We start from the raw sequence: 18,432 nt of genomic DNA on the forward strand, positions 1-18,432 counted from the left end.
ACCGAGGGGGTAGCACCCTTGTTTGTGTGCGGTAAAAATATGTTGATCCCATGCAAATCAAGATTGTGGTCTCCCTACTTAGAGTTTGGCCTCACAATTGCTTTGGGTGATTCCTCACATCAGGAAGTGAACCTGGTATGTGCGGGTCAGGTGTGTTTTCTACTCAAAGACCGTAAGCAGAGTTAGCCAGCGTTTTAGTTTGACTAAGGAAATCCATCACTCGTGGATAAAGAGTACACCCATTGCAGAGCTAAATATCTATTCGGATAGCCGTGTCCGCTGGTAAGGACTAAAGTCTGGCATAGGTCAAGTGTCGGTCTAAGTGTCCATCTCCAGAGGAATTAATTGAAACATTATGATGATCATGAATCATGATTGATAATCATAATTATTAAGAATCTTACTGTGTACTAAACATTTCTTGCATAAGAATTTTTTAGTGTCCCTGGGAAGGTTCTCCCTCTTGGATACTCGATGTTATTATTGTCTTTGTAACCCCTTCATGTGGTGTCGCTCCAGACGCCCGATTGTGGCAACCGTTATTATTTCCATGTAAGCCCTTTATGTGGAATTGCTCAAATGCCCGACTGTGACACGGGGTTTATTGCTTACTCATTGTTATGATTATCTTATATGCCCTTTTGGTGGTGCTGCTCTAGACGCCCGACTGCGGCACATATGTTATTATCTTATTATAAGCCCTTTATTCGGTGTCGCTCTACATGCCCGACTATGGCATTACTTCATTTATGCTGATATAAGTCCCATTTTGTGGCGTCGCTAAGACACCCGACTGTGGCTTATATTGCGTGTCCTTTCGAGGTGTCGCTTCACAAGCCCGATCGACACATTTATTTTTATTGTTACTTACTTCCCTTGATTGCTTATACACCATTGGTAGAAATGAATTATATGCATAATTGCATCCATAAATTAAATATTATCCCATATCAAGTGCTATTAAAATTATGGTGCATGCATCTCACCTGCTTTAACTTATCTCCTTTCATAATGTTTGGGAGTACATTCTCACTGGCTTGTACATGGTTATTGTCTTGGCCTGATTGCGTATTTGGAGAGGAGCACGATGACGTCAACCCCGGAACCTAAGCATCGAGGATAGCAGCCTTGTGCGATAGGATTTTTCCAGGTCAGTTGTTCTTGTGGGAATGATGTCCTATGTGCGCTGGAGGATCTACGAGTCGCTTCCGTCCTCAGCCTCTAGACATTTTGTTATACGCTCATGGACCTTCATGGTCTTGTACCCAAAATTTTGTAACTTGTTTGGAATTTTTGTATCAAGTTAGTGTCCACCAGCTAAGAGTAATCCTGGGGCTGGTGAACACAAGGGCTTGTTACTGGGAATTTTATATCCTAGAAATTCGGTCTCGACACATTCTTTTCGGCGATGGTGGTTCATTATGCTCTCAACTTCAGAGTTGGTAATGGAAACATCGTCGTGATCCTCAGGAGGCTGACTCATCGACCTCCGCATTACCCCCTACTATTGATAAGGGTGGTTGTGTTCTGTTCCAATAAAGTATGGCAACTGGTGTAAATACTTGACGTCGATCGACGGAGCAAGGCTTGTAGTGAATTCAACCTCCTGGTAGGAGCAGAAGTTGAAGTGGTCCCTATGGATGCTCCACATTTAGAGGACCTGCTATTGTTTGACACGTGTTCGGCAGACTCCATATTGATAGGTGTTCGGTGCCTCGAGCAACGACCTATTGGGGTAGGAGTTGCCATTGTCACGAGCGGGCTTCCTTTTTGGGAAGAAGTTTTCTTTTTTTCCCTTGGTCGAGGAAGGAGGTATCCTGGGTAACCTCACAGCCATTACATCTCATCTGAAAAAAGAAACCATCCTCAAACATAATTGACGTATCCGGATCGTCATGAAAGCCTCGACCGTCATCGTTGGCGTAGTTTTCTAGCTCGGGAGGTGGGCAGTTTATTTTTTCTACCCAATGTCTCCATTCCTGTTTGAGAAAAAGTTTAAATGATTCGATTAGCCAAGGGTACCTATAAATATAAATACGAATTAATTAAAATAAAGGTATACTAATCCATTAGATAGGGTTATGACTTGAGTAACCTTCCTTGGTGTTCAAACTTATAAAATCCCCTTTTCTCCTTTGTAGTGGTCGGCTAATATGGCAGCCAACGTGACTGGACTGGCACGACCCTCCAGCTTGTATCAAGTGGCATCACTTGAACCATTGTATTTCCATAGGGGATGAGACCTTTGTTGGAGAGGTAGAACACATAGGTTTATGGTCGCGGCCATTACATCAATCATGGTAAATGCTACGGCGACAAAAGCCCTTCTGTCACCCCTTGAGCTTGCGTTGGTTTTTCCCTTGAAGAGGAAAGGGCGATGCAGCACAGGAACAGTAAGTATTTCCCTCAGTTGAGAACCAAGGTATCAATCCAGTAGGAGAATCGTGTCAAGTCCGGAGTTCCTGCGCAAACACAAAAGAGCTTAAACCCAACGCTATAAAGGGGTTGTCAATCCCTTCAAGATTCATTGCAAAGTGAGATCTGAAGGCGGAAAGTGCAACGAAGTAAAAGTGTAAGGCTGAAAATATGGTGTGTTGTAGACCCCGGGACTATAGTGTTCACTAGAGGCTTCTCTCAATATACCAAGTATTACGGTGGGTGAACAAATTACTGTCGAGCAATTGATAGAACCGCACAAAGTCATGACAATATCTAAGACAATGATCATACATATAGGCATCACGTCCGAGACAAGTAGACCGATACTTTCTGCATCTACTACTATTACTCCACACATCGACCGCTATCCAGCATCCATCTAGTGTATTGAGTTCATGACGAACAGAGTAACGCCATAAGCAAGATGACATAATGTAGAGGGATAATCTCAAACCAATGATGAAAACCCAATATTTTTACCCTTGATGGCAACAACACGATGCGTGCCTCGCTACCCCTTCTGTCACTGGGTGAGGTCACCGCACGGTATGAACCCAAAACCAAGCACTCTCCCATTGCAAGAATCATAGATCTAGTTGGCCAAACAAAACCCACAACTCGAAGAGAATTACAAGGATATGAAATCATGCATAAGAGAGATCAGAAGAAACTCAAATAAGATTCATAGATAATATGATCATAAATCCACAATTTATCGAATCTCGACAAACACACCGCAAAATAGGATTACATCGGATAGATCTCCATGAAGATCATGGAGAACTTAGTATTGAAGATCCAAGAGAGAGAAGAAGCCATGTAGCTACTAGCTATGGACCCGTAGGTCTATGGTGAACTACTCACGCATCATCGGAGAGGTCATGGTGTTGATGAAGAAGCCCTCTGTATCCGAATACCCCCTCCGGCAGGGCACCAGAACGTGCCCCAGATGGGATCTTGCGGAGAGAGAAGTTGCGGCGGCGGAAAAGTACTTTCGATGATCTCCTGATTTTTTCTGGGATTGTAGGGAATATATAGGCGAAAGACCTAGGGCAGGGGAGCCACGGGGAGCTCACAAGCCTGCTAGGCCTGCCTCCCTAGGTCGGGCCTGGTGGGCTTGTGATCTCCTCCGACGTCCCCTGCCTTGGTTCTCAAGTCTCCCGCGTGTCTTCTGTTATGGAAAAAATCATTCCGCATATTTTATTCCGTTTGGACTCCGTTTAAAATTCTCCTCTGAAAAGGGTCAAAAACACGGAAAAAACAGGAACTGGCACTTGGCACTGAGTTAATAAATTAGTCCCAAAAAAGATATAAAAGGCATACAAAACATCCAAATTTTGACAAGATAATAGCATGAAACCATAAAAAATTATAGATATGTTGGAGACGTATAAAGCATCCCCAAGCTTAACTCCTGCTCGTCCTCGAGTAGGGAAGTGATAAAGACTCAATTTTTGATGTGGAATGCTACCTGGCATAGTTGTCCTTTGCAAATTCTTTCATGTGACATGAATGTTCAGATCCGTAAGATTGAAAACAGTAGTTTGGTATTGACATGAAAACAATAATACTTCAAGCAAAATAGCAAAGTAATCATGAACTTTCAAAATAACAAGGCCAAAGAAAGTTATCCCTACAAAATCATATAGTCTCGCTATGCTCCATCATCCTCACACAACTAATGTAAATCATGCACAACCCCGGTATAGGCCAAGTAATTGTTTTCGCAATCTTACTTTCTCAAACTTTTTATAACTATCACGCAATACATGAGCGTGAGCCATGGATATAGCACTATAGGTGGAATAGAGTGTGGTGGTGGTTGTGAGACAAAAAGGAGGAGATGGTCACATTGACTCGACGTATAAAAGGGCTATGGAGATGCCTACTAATAGATATCAAATGTGAATGAGTAGGGATTGCCATACAAGGGATGATCTAGAGCTATAAGTATGTGAAAGCTCAAAAGGAGAACTAGTGGGTGTGCATCCAACTCGCTTGCTCATGAAGACCTAGGGCAATTTGAGGAAGCCCATCATTGGAATATACAAGCCAAGTTTTATAGTAAAGATTCCCACTAGCATATGGTGGTGACAAAATGAGAGACTCTCAATCATGAAGAACATGGTGCTATCATGAAGCACAAGTGTGGAAAAAGATAGTAGCATTGTCTCTTCTCTATTTTCTCTCTCGTTTTTTTATTTGGGCTCTTGGCCTCTTATTTTTTTTATTTGTGCTCTTTGGCCTATTTTTTTTATTTCCTCACACGGGACAATGCTCTAATAATGATGATCATCACACTTTTATTTACTCACAGCTCAAAGCTTAGAACGATAATGACTTTATAGGAAATGCCTCCGGCAGTGTACTGGGATGTGCAACGATCTAGCTTGGCGTATGACGTTGAAACATCTCGCTAGCTATCTGACGATCATGCAATGGCAATATGAGAGTGATGGCACAAGTCATGATACGGAACATTGGGAGTTGCATGGCAATATATCTCGGAATGGCTATAAAAATGCCATAGTAGGTAGGTATGGTGGCTCTTTTGAGGAAGGCATATGGTGGGTTTGTGTACCAGCGAGAATTGCGCGGCACTAGAGAGGCTAGCAATGGTGGAAGGTGAAAGTGCATCTATACCATGGACTCACATTAGTCATGAAGAACTCACATACTTGTTGCGAAAGTTTTTATTAGTAATCGAAACAAAGTGCTAAACGCATACTCCGAGGGTAAGGGTTCGTAGGTCTTAACCATCGCGCGATCCCGACCTCAACACAAAGGATGACAATCAATAGATCAATTAGGCTCCGACTTCCTAACATAGCGGTTCACCATACGTGCATGCTATGGGAATCACTAGCTTCAAAACAAGTACTTCAAGATTGACAACACCCTACTAACATAGCTCTTAATATTACCAAATCCACGTCTCAAAACTAATTGAGAGGAATCAAGACTTCTCTTTCTACTCAATGCACATGAAGATGGATGTTTTTGTATCCTCTTTGGGTACCTATCACCTTTGGGACTACTTTCATAGCATAAGCCAACTACCAAGTCACGTACCGCCGTGCTCTAAAAGATCTAAGTGAAGCGCATAGAGCAAAAATATCTAGCTCAAAAGATATAAGTGAAGCACAATGAGGATTCTAGCAAAATCACGATGAATGCATGTCTCTCTCTAAAGGTGTGCAGCAAGGATGATTGTGACAAAACAAAAAGAAATGACACCTAAAATACAAGACGCTCCAAGCAAAACACATATCATGTGGTGAATAAAAATATAGCTCCAAGTAATGTTACCGATGGATTTAAGATGAAAGAGGGGATGCCTTCCCGGGACATCCCCAAGATTAGGCTTTTTGGTGTCCTTGAATTTGGCTGGGGATGCCTTGGGCATCCCCAAGCTTGAGCTGTTTCCAGTCCTTATCTCTTTGTCCATGAGAACATCACCCAAAACTAGAAAACTGCACAACACAAAACTTAAAAAGAAACTCGTGATAACATTAGCACAAGAAAACAAACTACCACCACTTTAGGTACTATAGCAATCTTGATTTCAATTTATATTGGTGTTGGGATACTGTATTCTCACTTTCCCATAGCTAGTACCCCCGATACTATGCATAGTTTCATCAAAACAAGCAACCAACTCAACAAAACAGAATCTGTCAAAAACAGACCAGTCTGTAGCAATCTGTATACTTCGTATACTTCTGGTACCTCAAAACTTCTGAACAATTATGACTGCCTGGGGAAAAGGCATATCAACCAGCAGCGAAAAGAATCAACTCAAAAGCTCTTTCTGAACAAAACGAAAAATCATCTCGTGAGCGAAAAGTTTCTGTCTTTTTCCAGTAGGATTAAACAACCCTCACAAAGACTAGTCATAAAGGTTTTGCTTGGCTCAAACACAAAAATAAACACAAAAAACACAATCACAACAGAATTATGATGGTGTGGACGCAACAAGACAGAAAGAAAAAGATAAATTCATTGGGTTGCCTCCCAACAAGTGCTATTGTTTTACGCCCTTAGCTAGGCATAAGGCGAAAGAATCACGTCTCGTCATCTTTGGTGCTCAAACCATAAGTGGCCCTCATCATGGATTCATAAGGCAATCTTATTTTCGTTTAGGAAAGTGCTCCATGCCCTTCTTTAATGGAAATTGAAATCTAATATTCCCTTCCTTCATATCGATGATAGCATCGATAGTCCTTAGGAAAGGTCTACCAAGAATAATAGGGCAAGTAGGATTGCAATGAATGTCAAGCACAATGAAATCCACGGGTACATAGTTCCCATTTTCAATAATAAGAACATCATTGATCCTTCCCATGGGTTTCTTGACAGTAGAATCCGCAAGATGCAAATTGAGAGAACACTCTTAAATCTCATTAAAACCCAGAACATCACATAAAGATTTTGGAAGCGCGGAAACACTAGCACCCAAATCACACAAAGCATTGCATTCATAGTTTTTTGATTTTGATTTTTATAGTAGGTTCCCACTCATCATGAAGCTTTCTAGGGATAGAGACTTCCAATTGAAGTTTATCTTCAAGAGATTTTATCATAGCTTCGACGATATGATCGGTAAAGGCCTTCTTTGTCTATAAGCGTGTGGAGAGTTTAGCATGGATTGCATCATGGAAATGCATTCAATCAAGGAGCAACTATCCAAAGTAGTAATTTCATTACTACTCAAAGTTTTAATATCTTCTACTCCACTTTCAATGCTTTTAGCATCAAGATAGATGGACTTCGAATCATTGGGGATCTTTTCATCCAAAGTGGATTCATATCCAATCCCATCATCATTGGGTTTGACACAAGAAAACAAAGATTCAATGTGAGTCGCACCAAGCACTTTAAGATCTTCGTGATTCTTATCACGAGAACACGTATTTTTAAGCCATTCGTGTCTAGCACGAATTTGGGCGGTTCTTTCTTTGCTCTCAATCATGGAAACACGCATAGCTTTCAAAGTTTCATCCATATTGATCTTGGGAGGAGCACATCTAACTTTCAAAGCATCAATGTCACTCCACATTCTATCAACTCTCTTAGCCAAATCGTCAATTTTGAGTAGTTTTTCCTCTATGGACGCATTGAAAATCTTTTGCGAGTTGATAAACTGTGGGGATCCCGACTAGTAAGTCGAGATCTCCGTGCCCAGTGATCCCAAGGATCAATGCTCACTGAACACAGATACTGAATAATAGACTCTTACATCCAAATACCGAATATTACATCAAATGACCGAAGGGTCAGGTTCACAAGCAGGGCATAAGGCCAATTAAAACGGGTACGACGGGTACCGAAAACTCATAAGGGCTAAGCGGGTGCCCATGCCATCAAGCCTACACCAACAGGCATTCTGACTTGGAAGCGTCCTAGATCGCAGGTCCGTCTCCGAAGACGTACTCATTGCCAAACTCCGGTCCTTCCATGTCTGGTCAATAATATAACCAGTGGCAAGCCAATGAGTACTTTGAATGTACTCGCAAACAACCCATGATATGAACAATGAAAGTGAAGTACAACAATAACATGCAGCTTTGACATAATGCAACTTGGTGGGATGATCATGTATATGCATCAAGCTAAAGAATTACTCTTGAAGAATAGGTTACAGATTCCATCGCATCTGTCAAGGGCTGAACACTCCAGGTTCACCCTATGTGCCAAGTCACCGAACTTGTTCATATCAATTCATCTTGTAACACCAGTTACCACACATACACACACACACACTCACACTTGGTTTATGTGGAAACGCTGGACGTAGTTTAAGAAGGATTACCCAACTGTCCTTGACCGTGGACACGGCTATTCGAATAGTTTGACACTCTGTAGAGGTTGCACGTTGTACCCACGAGAACCGGGAAACTTCCGTGTCATCCACGACTCGCGGTATATCACATATACCCGAGGTAAGTACCCGATCATTATCCTTCCCCTCATGGTACTAAACAAGGAGGTCCACTCGATTGGTACCCATCCCACATGTTGTACGTCTTACGAGCATCGACACTGGACAATATCAACCATGCGGGGACCAACGGTGTGCCTGGAACTCATAAAAATGGCATAGTCGCCCTTCCTGGCACGACCCCATCCCGAGAGTGACGACAATCACTCCCACCACTAGTAATGTGGTTCTTTGCTAGTACCTACCAGATTAATCAACAAAGCCTCGTCCCATAAAGGGGTAACGTGGTCGCACAGGTGAGGTTGGTACGATTGACACATCATAAATCTAATCCCATTGCCGAAACCATACTCACACAAAACAACGGTGAAGCACTTCACCAAAAGTGGCCACCCATCTCATCATCACACTCGGGCATGAGTGGCACCAGACGGGGTTTTTCATAAACCTTTGATTTAACTCATCATCATGCTCATGTATTGGTTCTCCAATTCTACTAGTCAACATGATAGTAGCATGATCCTCATAGATGGTAGGATCAAGCTCATCATGCTTGTGCTCCGAGGAGCCATATGTATAACATCACCATCATGCAAGTGCTTCGAAGAAGCCTTCGGTACCATCACACCAATGATGATCCGGCACTATGATCACATGCAACGAAAAAGTACTTGCTCTTGTAGCATGCATCAATTCATATGCTCAAGTCATGGTCAAAGGGTTGCTTGCCTTGGTCAGCTAGGTATCCGGGGTCTTCGAGGTCTTCTGCTCCGAATCCTTCGTCACTCGGTAATTCTATCGTCAAGAATAGAATAAATACGAAATAGCTCACACAAAAACAGATCACAAGTCACTTTTAAAAATGTTGCAAAACTTGGTTAAATTCAGGTTGTTAATTTGAAAAATATCGTCTCTTAGTTTTCTAGTAAGCATTTTTAATAATTACTAAATAGGGGCAAACTATTGCCTTTAATGCCTTTATATTATTATAAAACAGATTCTGTTTTTGTAAAATGTCAACAATGGCAGAATCAAATACTACTCATTTTTAGAAAAATATCAGTGGAAGAATTATATTTTTAGAAAAATGTCAACAATGACTTGGCGTGGCTATCGAAACGGTCGGAACCCTCAACTGTGAGAGTCCTCATGTCACTCGTATTCCTCACTTTGAGGCTTTTGGTAGAATTAGGCTTCGGTTGAGCATCATGAGGAAATTCATCCCAAAGTGTAACTTCGACCCCCTTTAACAGTACGGTGTTCCTATTACTCAAATGTGAAGAAAATAAAACAGAAAGAGTAAATCTTCATGCTTAAAAGTCTTCAAAATGATTTTCTTCAGGACACACCGAATTCCTCAATTTCAGTATCTTCATGAGGAATATCAATTTCATCGCAGATTCTTCGTGATTCAATTCTTCAGCTTCGGACCAATTTCTTCAACCGAAGATATATATTTTTAGGGGTCGATATTCATCAAATATATCAAACTCCTCGGTGACTTATAGATCCTGTGTACAGTCATAAACACATTAGATACTTAACCTATAAGTCTTCAAACCACCAAAATCACTAAGGGGCACTAGATGCACTTTTAGTCTCCCCCTTTTTGGTGGTTGATGACAATTAGGTTAAGTCTTCAACAGGGATCAAAAATAGGAATTGTAAATACTCATTTGAGGAATTTGAAATCAAGATTCAGAGAGACTCCCCCTGAAGATGTGCATATCTTGAGGATTTTGCTTTTCACAGCAAATGCACATTGATGATATATATCATGGAGATCTCCCCCTGAGTCTTGTAAATTATGCATACATGTAACATATCGTATGAAGAACATGAAGATGCATGATGAAAAATGGTATCTGACGAATTCCAGCATGCGTGCATTAAAAGTTGAGGAATAAGCATGCGAAGGAAAAGGTTCAAAAGCGTGAAAGTACCATCGGGCTTAAGTTACAACTCATTACATAAAAACTTCAGAAGAGCCAAGAGTTTGTAGATTAAATATAGTTTATAAGCCCCAAAATATCCCGTTTGAAGACTAACTCTCAAGTTTCCCCCCCTTTGTCATCAAGTGACAAAAAGGGACAAACTGAGGACTAACGCCCGTGAAGACTTCACTTCTTGGCGGTTGATGAAGAGGATTGATGCTTCTTGGGAGTAGTCTTCTTCCTTGGACCGGTAGCAGTGTCGCGTTGTTCTTCATCAGTTTCAGCAGTGCGGAATGAAGAAAAAGAACTGTCTCCAAGGTCTGGAACTAGAATGGGCCTGAACTTCTTCTTGGGAGGCCACGACCTGTCAAAGTGTCGCTCTAAGTCCATTTGTTCAAGCTCTGTCTGAGTCTTTAGACGTGCAAGTGTAGCCCAGGTGCGATCAAAAACCTCATGCAGATAGTGATGGTTAAGCTTCACAGAGTTCTGTGTTTCAGTGAGGGTTTTCACAATGGCGCCAAACTGGCGTTTGACCCACTTGTGATTGCGATCCACCTTCTGGTGAAGACTGAGGAGGAGCTCTCTTGTATTCATCACGCGAGGACGAACGGGGCTTGCCGGGCGAGTCTCAGTATCATCCCATGAAGAATAAGCTTCTCCTCTCTGAACTCGCCATCAAGGGGCCTACTGCCTTCATCAATCACTGACTTGCCTTTTTCTTCAACTGGCTCGAAAGTCTTCTTGTTGACCCGGATAGGAGGCATATAACCAACATGGTTTTGGAAATCAGCGTGGAAGTTGATGCCTGTCCGTGTCCTGATGAATCTCAAGATCCATGGGGCATATATCTTGTGATCAAATGGACACATAGCATTGTCGACCAAAGTCCTCAAGAAGAAATCACGGATGTTGATAGGAATACCATGGATGATGTTGTGAGGATATTCTTCATGATGCCTACGACATCTTCTTCATCATCATGGCCTTTGATCGGCGCAAGCACACTGTAGAGGATTTTGTAGATAGACCTTCGTGTATATTTGAGCTCGTGGACGAGGAAGGTTTGTCTCGGTGATTGTCCTTCAACCAAAGGCTTCATGAGGACTTCCATCATCCCGTTGGGCAGCTCACGCTCACCGTAAAGCTTCACAGCCTCCCCTGAGGGAATTGATATGGGCAGTTCACGGAGGAGCTCAGTAGCAGCAGCCTTGTAGTGAGTGTTTTGTGTTATCCAATCAAACACCCAGGTGTTACTGTCTTCAGGGTCGCCAGATATGTGAAGAGTGGCATAAAACTGAAGAATGAGCTCACTGTTCCAATCAGATATGTCGGAGCACATTGGCAACAGACCAGCGTCATGGAGTACATTGAGGACTGGAGCTAGGCACGGTATTGCTTCAAGTTCAACGTGAGGAATATGCCTGTGCTAGAATATCTTCTTTCTCCCACACAACACAGAGGCATAGTAATTCAGCTGTGTCCTCGTCCCAAACTTCAGATGCCTCATTTGAGGCTTGTCATAGGGATTCTCTCCAATGAAGTACATGCGCTCTTCAAAGAAATTCTCCTTTTGAAACTGTGGTCGCTCGGAGAATGGCTGACGCTGAACTGGCTGAAGATTTTGCTGAGGAACAGGAGGGGAGACAACAATTGCAGTCTCGGGGTTGAGCACGACGAAGGCATTGTCTTGATCAGGTGCATTTTCCTGAGCATTGTCCTCAGGGTGAGGAATTTCATCAGCTGGGGCTTCAGGCTGAGGAGCTTGCTCTGGCTGGGCATCAAGCTGAGGAATAGGTTCATCTTGCTCAGGTGGAGGAGTTGGATCAGCTTGTTCCTCATCTTGAGGATTTTGCTCAGGACTTTGAAAGTTATTAGCATGAGGAATTTCACTTTGCTCTTCCTCAGCTGGCTTGGTGACAGAGGCAGTTTCATCAGCTGGTGCAACTGATCCTTGTGCAGTGTCTTTCTAAGGAATGGAGGGCTGAGGACTGTCGTTAATACGAATTTCTTCGTCAGTGTGTTCCTCAGATGCGGTATCCTTCATTTCCTCATCTGTCCCTTTCGCTTGGTCATCAAGGATGACCATTTCATAAGACGGAGCGACATTGAGGGGCACATGGTCTAGTGGAGCATTATCTTCAAGCGCTTTGAGGCGCTTGGCCTCTGTTTCTTCATCTTCTGAGGACGCCTTTCTCTTTTTGGCTTCCTTTTCAGCAGCCCTGGTTTTCTTCACGTCTAATGCAGACGGAGTCATCTTCTTCATCTTTGAAGCTTTTGGTGAAGGGGTTCTCTCGACCGATTCTTCAGCTGGCTTTGAGGAATCAGCTGGAGCAGAGTCATCAGCTTGCTTTGATGAAGCAGCTGGGTCAGGGGCAGTCTCACCAGCTGCAGCAGGTTCATCAGCTGGATTTTCCATGGTGATTTCTTCAATAGCCGGTACATCCACACGGCTTTCTTGGTGTATTTTCTCAGCTTGAGGAGATTCATCAGCTCGCTCTTCAATCAAGGGCTGGGGAGTTGGTGCTGGAGGTGCAGCCTTCTTGCTGTAGTCATCAACAGCTTTAGTGGCCAGCTTGATGAAATTGCTCTTGAGACTCTGACGATCTGATAGCTTGGGGTACTTATCAGTCAAATTCTTCAACTCAGCCTGTGTTCACACCAGTGCATCAGGCGTCAAGCTGAGGAGAATCTGCTTGAGGAATTTCTCCTTTTTAAGCTTCGCAACCTTGGCCTGCTTGGCTTGCTGTTCTTTCCACTTGGCTTCATTGATGAATGTGGCCACCATGTGGCTGATGCGAGGGGGAAGTTTCAAATCATCAAGCGGAGTGTTTGGGTCCTCATACCAGATGTTTATGTAGCCTAGGAGGACCTTGGGGTCCATGGCTAGAGGAATGGCGCTTCCTGATGCTTGAGCTACCCTTTCCTGCTTGTTTCTGATTATCGCTTGTAGGGTTTGATCATCATATTCATCACTGCCCTCTGATGCAGACGGGACTGTGATGATTTTGTTGGGGCTTGGCAGAGTTTCTCTTTAAGCAAACACCTGAGTCTTCACAGGAGGTGGTGAAGACTTTGTCCCCGAGCTGGTTGCAGCCGGGAGTGAGGAGCTGGAGGTGGCGGTCAGTGGCTTCATGACCGGCTTCTGTACTGGTATCTCTTGAGGCTTTGGTGGTGGTGCTGAGGATTTTGGAGCTGAGGGTTTTGGCGCTGAGGGTTTTGTAACTGATGCCTGAGCAGACTTCTCTTGAGGCTTTGGAGACCTTGGTTTTGACGGCATAGACTATGGTTGAGGAATTGCTGAACTAGAGGTCTCAGCGGCAGAGGAAGTAGCTGCAGTTGAGGCAGCAGCTGAGGATTCATTGAATTTCCTCACTGCAGCATCTGCCTGCTTCTTGAGCTTAGCCAAATGCTTGTCCTTCTAATCTGGATAATCATCAATGGTCTTGAGGCTTGAGGGATGTGCTACTTGATGAGCCTCAAGTGGGGCCCGTTTGCCAGGAGGCTTCAGGGGGAATTTCTTCGCATACTTGGCAGTTACACTACAAGAGAAACCCCCCTACAGCAACGCTTTTTCTGTATCTAAAGGTCCATATATGCATTGTTACTGTCTTCACCAACGATTTGGGATACGTTGCCTTATCCAGTGTTGCTAGCGCCTAATGCAACGCTTATACAGTCGTTGGTAAAAGGGGTCGTTGCAAGAATACAACACATAAAATCAACGTCTACAACACTTTTATACGTTGGTGCTTAATGTACAGGAAGCGAAATCTCATTGCTTGCCAAAAGAGAATTTACACTTCAGGTGTTGGTACATATATCATGTGAATATTATTGTTGTTGTTGTTATTGTTTTTATTATTATTATTATTTAATGTTTCGCACAATGGTGATCATTATGTATATCAAGTGAGGAAAAAAGATAACATACTCACAAGAGTAAGCAATCATATATTGAATAATATTGATGGATTACGAAAGTGGATGTTACAAAAGGAACATCATCCCAATTTGATCCATAATCTGAATATTTTCTTGGGAGTGAAACTTAAACTGAATTTTTTTTTCATCAACATCCCTACAACTTAACTAAGATTTAACCGAGGAACATCATCTAGCAAGAAGAGCATCCCTACAACTTAACTAAAACTAAAAGCATCCATTATCATCATCATCATGAACCTGAACATCATCATCATCATTGCAGCATACCTGCCACACACCCATAGAATCATCCATATATCTTCTGATTGAATCTACAAAGAAAATAACAAAACAAACTGTTAACCCACAATGAACTCACATGATGCAAGTAGTGATAAAGGCAGGTTATTAGTCACGTACACAGGTTGATGGCCACGAAATGTATATTTGTTCATTACAAGTTACTGACATACATAGTAGATGGAAATACATTCATAACCCATCTCAACATCATCATTGACCTGTTAGTATAAAAAAATTCTACCACTCTTTTGAGGGGTTCAGGTTATAGATTTAAATTATAATAGCAAAAAGGTTCGTGCGGGAGAAAAATAATATCACACCGCCTATCCTAATAAGCATGTACCCACCACAACTAAACTTTCTCTATTTCAACATGGCACTACATTTTATAAATAATAACTAGTTCGAAGCTATTCAAGGAAATACTATTTGGTTAATTCCTGTAAAGTTAATTAAGAGGTTAATTAATTAGCCATCCCTTTGAATGGTAATGCTCTACTTTTGTGATTCTTGGATTGGACGGATAAGTTAACTAGCCATCCCTTTGAGTGGTATTGCTCAACATGGCACTACATTTTATAAATAATAACTAGTTCGAAGCTATTCAAGGAAATACTATTTGGTCAATTCCTGTAAAGTTAATTAAGAGGTTAATTAATTAGCCATCCCTTTGAATGGTAATGCTCTACTTTTGTGATTCTTGGATTGGACGGATAAGTTAACTAGCCATCCCTTTGAGTGGTATTGCTCTACTTTTGTTATCAAAGTCCCCCAAAATACGTTAAGTTGTCACACAGTTTTATATCTATGTGTCTTGTCCAGAAGGTTGAAGCCACTACCGAATGTGGGCATTAAGCAAGTTGAGGTTACTTTTTGCAGAGAAGAAATATCATCCCAAAAGAATAGTTCCGATAGTGGCTTGGAAAATAAATGCAGTGCCTAGTAGTTTACTTCATAATTAAGTAGACAAGGCATCATGGCATCAAACAAAATACATGAAAGATCTGTAGCTGATTTGCATCAGTACAGTTACACCAGCATGTAACAACATCATGTTATTTCAGCATTATTCCCTTGAAATATGTACAGTGTAGTGATGAATGTGTGGAATAAGAAGAGAGTGTCAACCTGGTTGGTACCTGGAAGAAGGCCTTGCTCTTGAGCTAGTGGTCCAGCACTCATGGACTAAAAGAAATAAGAATACCAAGATGAAAAAACAACGAACATACCTCATCGAACAGTAGTTGGTGATTGACGGCGAGCTCGGGGATAATCACCATCTCGTACGGCGTCTACATGAGGGCCCTGCCGACGTCAAACTGCCAGTACAACTCAAACGCCACCACCATCCCTCTTTTGATCCCTCGCCATGCCAATCAACATTATTAGAATGCAAAACAACATGAACAGTTTCACTTCGAGTAAGACGACCTCACCATCACACTAGAATCCAAAAAAATCAATCAGATGATTCTATAATCTCAGTATACACCATGCTTATTCATCAATGTGTGCAATGATTCCTGCATTCGTAATACAAGACTATAGATGTCACCATGCTTGTGTTGTACAGTCATTACAACATCTTAAAGTGTTGTATTTTACTCCCTCGATTCATAAATATGTCTTTTAAGAGGTTTCACCATGGGTCTACATATGGAGCAAAATGCATGAATCTACACTCTAAAGTATGGCTATATACATCTGTATATAGTCCACTAGTGTAACCTCTAGAAAGACTTATATTTAGGAACGGAGGGGGTAGCTATGTATGAGGAGCATCGTATCCACGAGGATCCTAGAAAATCAATCAAATCACATTAAGTAGTGGATATAAGAAACCTAAGAGTTGGAGGGACTTGACTTGCTTTGCTGACGTAGCACCCCTCTTTTGATCCGTTAGTATTGGTTTTATTACCATTTCTTTTAGTGGTTCAGCTTACAGACTTAAAATGTATGAGCCTAATATTTGTGTCTTGGTGTATGGGCAGAAATCATTGCATAAGTATTAATATTTATCCAATGTTGAACATATCAATTGGGACAAAGATACACATTTTTTACGGCATGTAGTGCGAAATCTGTTGGAGCAACACGATCCTGCACCAATTGTGTGTGTCCCTTCTCCCACTTCTTCATGAGATCCTGGTCCAAGCATGAGTAAAATATAACAGAGTAAGAATGAACTTTCAGTTTGTGCTCGTAAACATAGTTTAAATATTAGTTATGCACAATTTGTGGTAAAGGGGCTAATTAAGTTATTCAACACATCATGGTAGTTAACATGGGAAATCATGTTTGGGTAAAAATAAATTAGTCCGGAAAAAATCACTACTTATACTGTATATATAGACAGCCAGAAGTACCTAAATATGAAAATGGTAACAAACAATGGAAAGACATGCTTATAGTTTCTCTGAAGCTACAGAAGTTTTACACAACATGTTGTATATGCACTAACCATGACAAATCACAATAATTCTTTAATTTGAGTGTGTGTAATTTGCATAACACATAATTAAAAAAGCCTTGTGGTGCATCTTTTATTGTGTGAGAACAAGAAAAGGGTGCGAAAACGCCGAAAATTTGTTCTATTGACCGAGCACCTCAATGCACGGCATCTTGGCCGTTCAAAGTCACTCGGGATCTGTGTTGTCCCGGTATTCCCGGACCCTGCCCCCTGTATCCTTCCTCTTTCCCATTGTATCGCGGCAGGCTTAAGTAGGAATCAGTTACAGAATCTAGCCATGCGTCAGGTGTAGTACTACCAGGCAGATTGGAACTGTACCTGCATGTGATCTCCTTTATATAGTTTGGGCCTTTTGGGACAGCAATGTAGTTTGAGGCCACTACATATACGTCAACCAGCCAACTTAAATATTAAGCGCATTTTGTATAACAATTTAATTAATGCTTAATACAGTCCAAGATATGCACAAGCAGATTTTCCCAAACTGATATGGAATTTTTCATGAGCTCGCTGTTAAATACTAATCATATATTAGCACGCAAAGTTAGCATACATTTGAAACAAAGATTTTTCGCTTGATTACTATGCTACTAACATTTCTCATTAATATTTAATCACATGGTAGAACCATTAGCCACAAGATCAATGTCCTGTCCGGTCCGTGTAACGTGGCCATTAGCTAACATTCAACTTGCCAAATGTTATTTCCCAGGAAGAGAGCTTATTACCAATAAGATTTAATTTACATCAAAAAGCATATTCCAATCGTTTCATAATAATTGAAGTATTAAAATAGTAATAAGTTTAAAAAGTTTGAGCCAGTCTATAGTTTTGCTATGAACTACAATATCAAATATAGGCAATATGAAAATATATTTTCATAATATATCTAATGAAGCCAATTTGATAGTGTAGTTATTCATATATTTTTATAGACTTGATCAAAGTTAACAAAATTATGCTTAAGATAAACTGACAACTTTAATTATTTTGAAACTGAAGGAGTATATGACTTAAGAATAGCCAATCAATACTACTGAACATTCACCAACAATTAGGAATTGACTTTTTCCCCCTTCAATCCAAGGCATTTGGTCGTTTACAACACTATTATTTTTTGGTTATACTTAAGGACATGACAGAACCATATGGAACTCTGGAGTCTGCACAAGATAGACCGGGTTTTGGATCCACGAATGAATTAATTATGAAGCTACCAGTACTCCTTTTTGTCAGGCCACAACGTGCACATACTGTCTAGAATTGGGTATGTACTGCCATCGTCTTGTCAAGTCAACACTTTTCACCTAGCAGAGTACTATACTACCTCGCTCATTTACCTCGCCGCACCGAACCTGCTTCAAAACACGTGGACCAGAGACAAAACATCTGTCCCGAACGCATATAGCTGCTGCCCTACA

This window comes from Hordeum vulgare, chromosome 2H (assembly GCF_904849725.1).
Source record: "Hordeum vulgare subsp. vulgare chromosome 2H, MorexV3_pseudomolecules_assembly, whole genome shotgun sequence".
In the NCBI taxonomy this organism is placed as follows: domain Eukaryota; kingdom Viridiplantae; phylum Streptophyta; class Magnoliopsida; order Poales; family Poaceae; genus Hordeum; species Hordeum vulgare.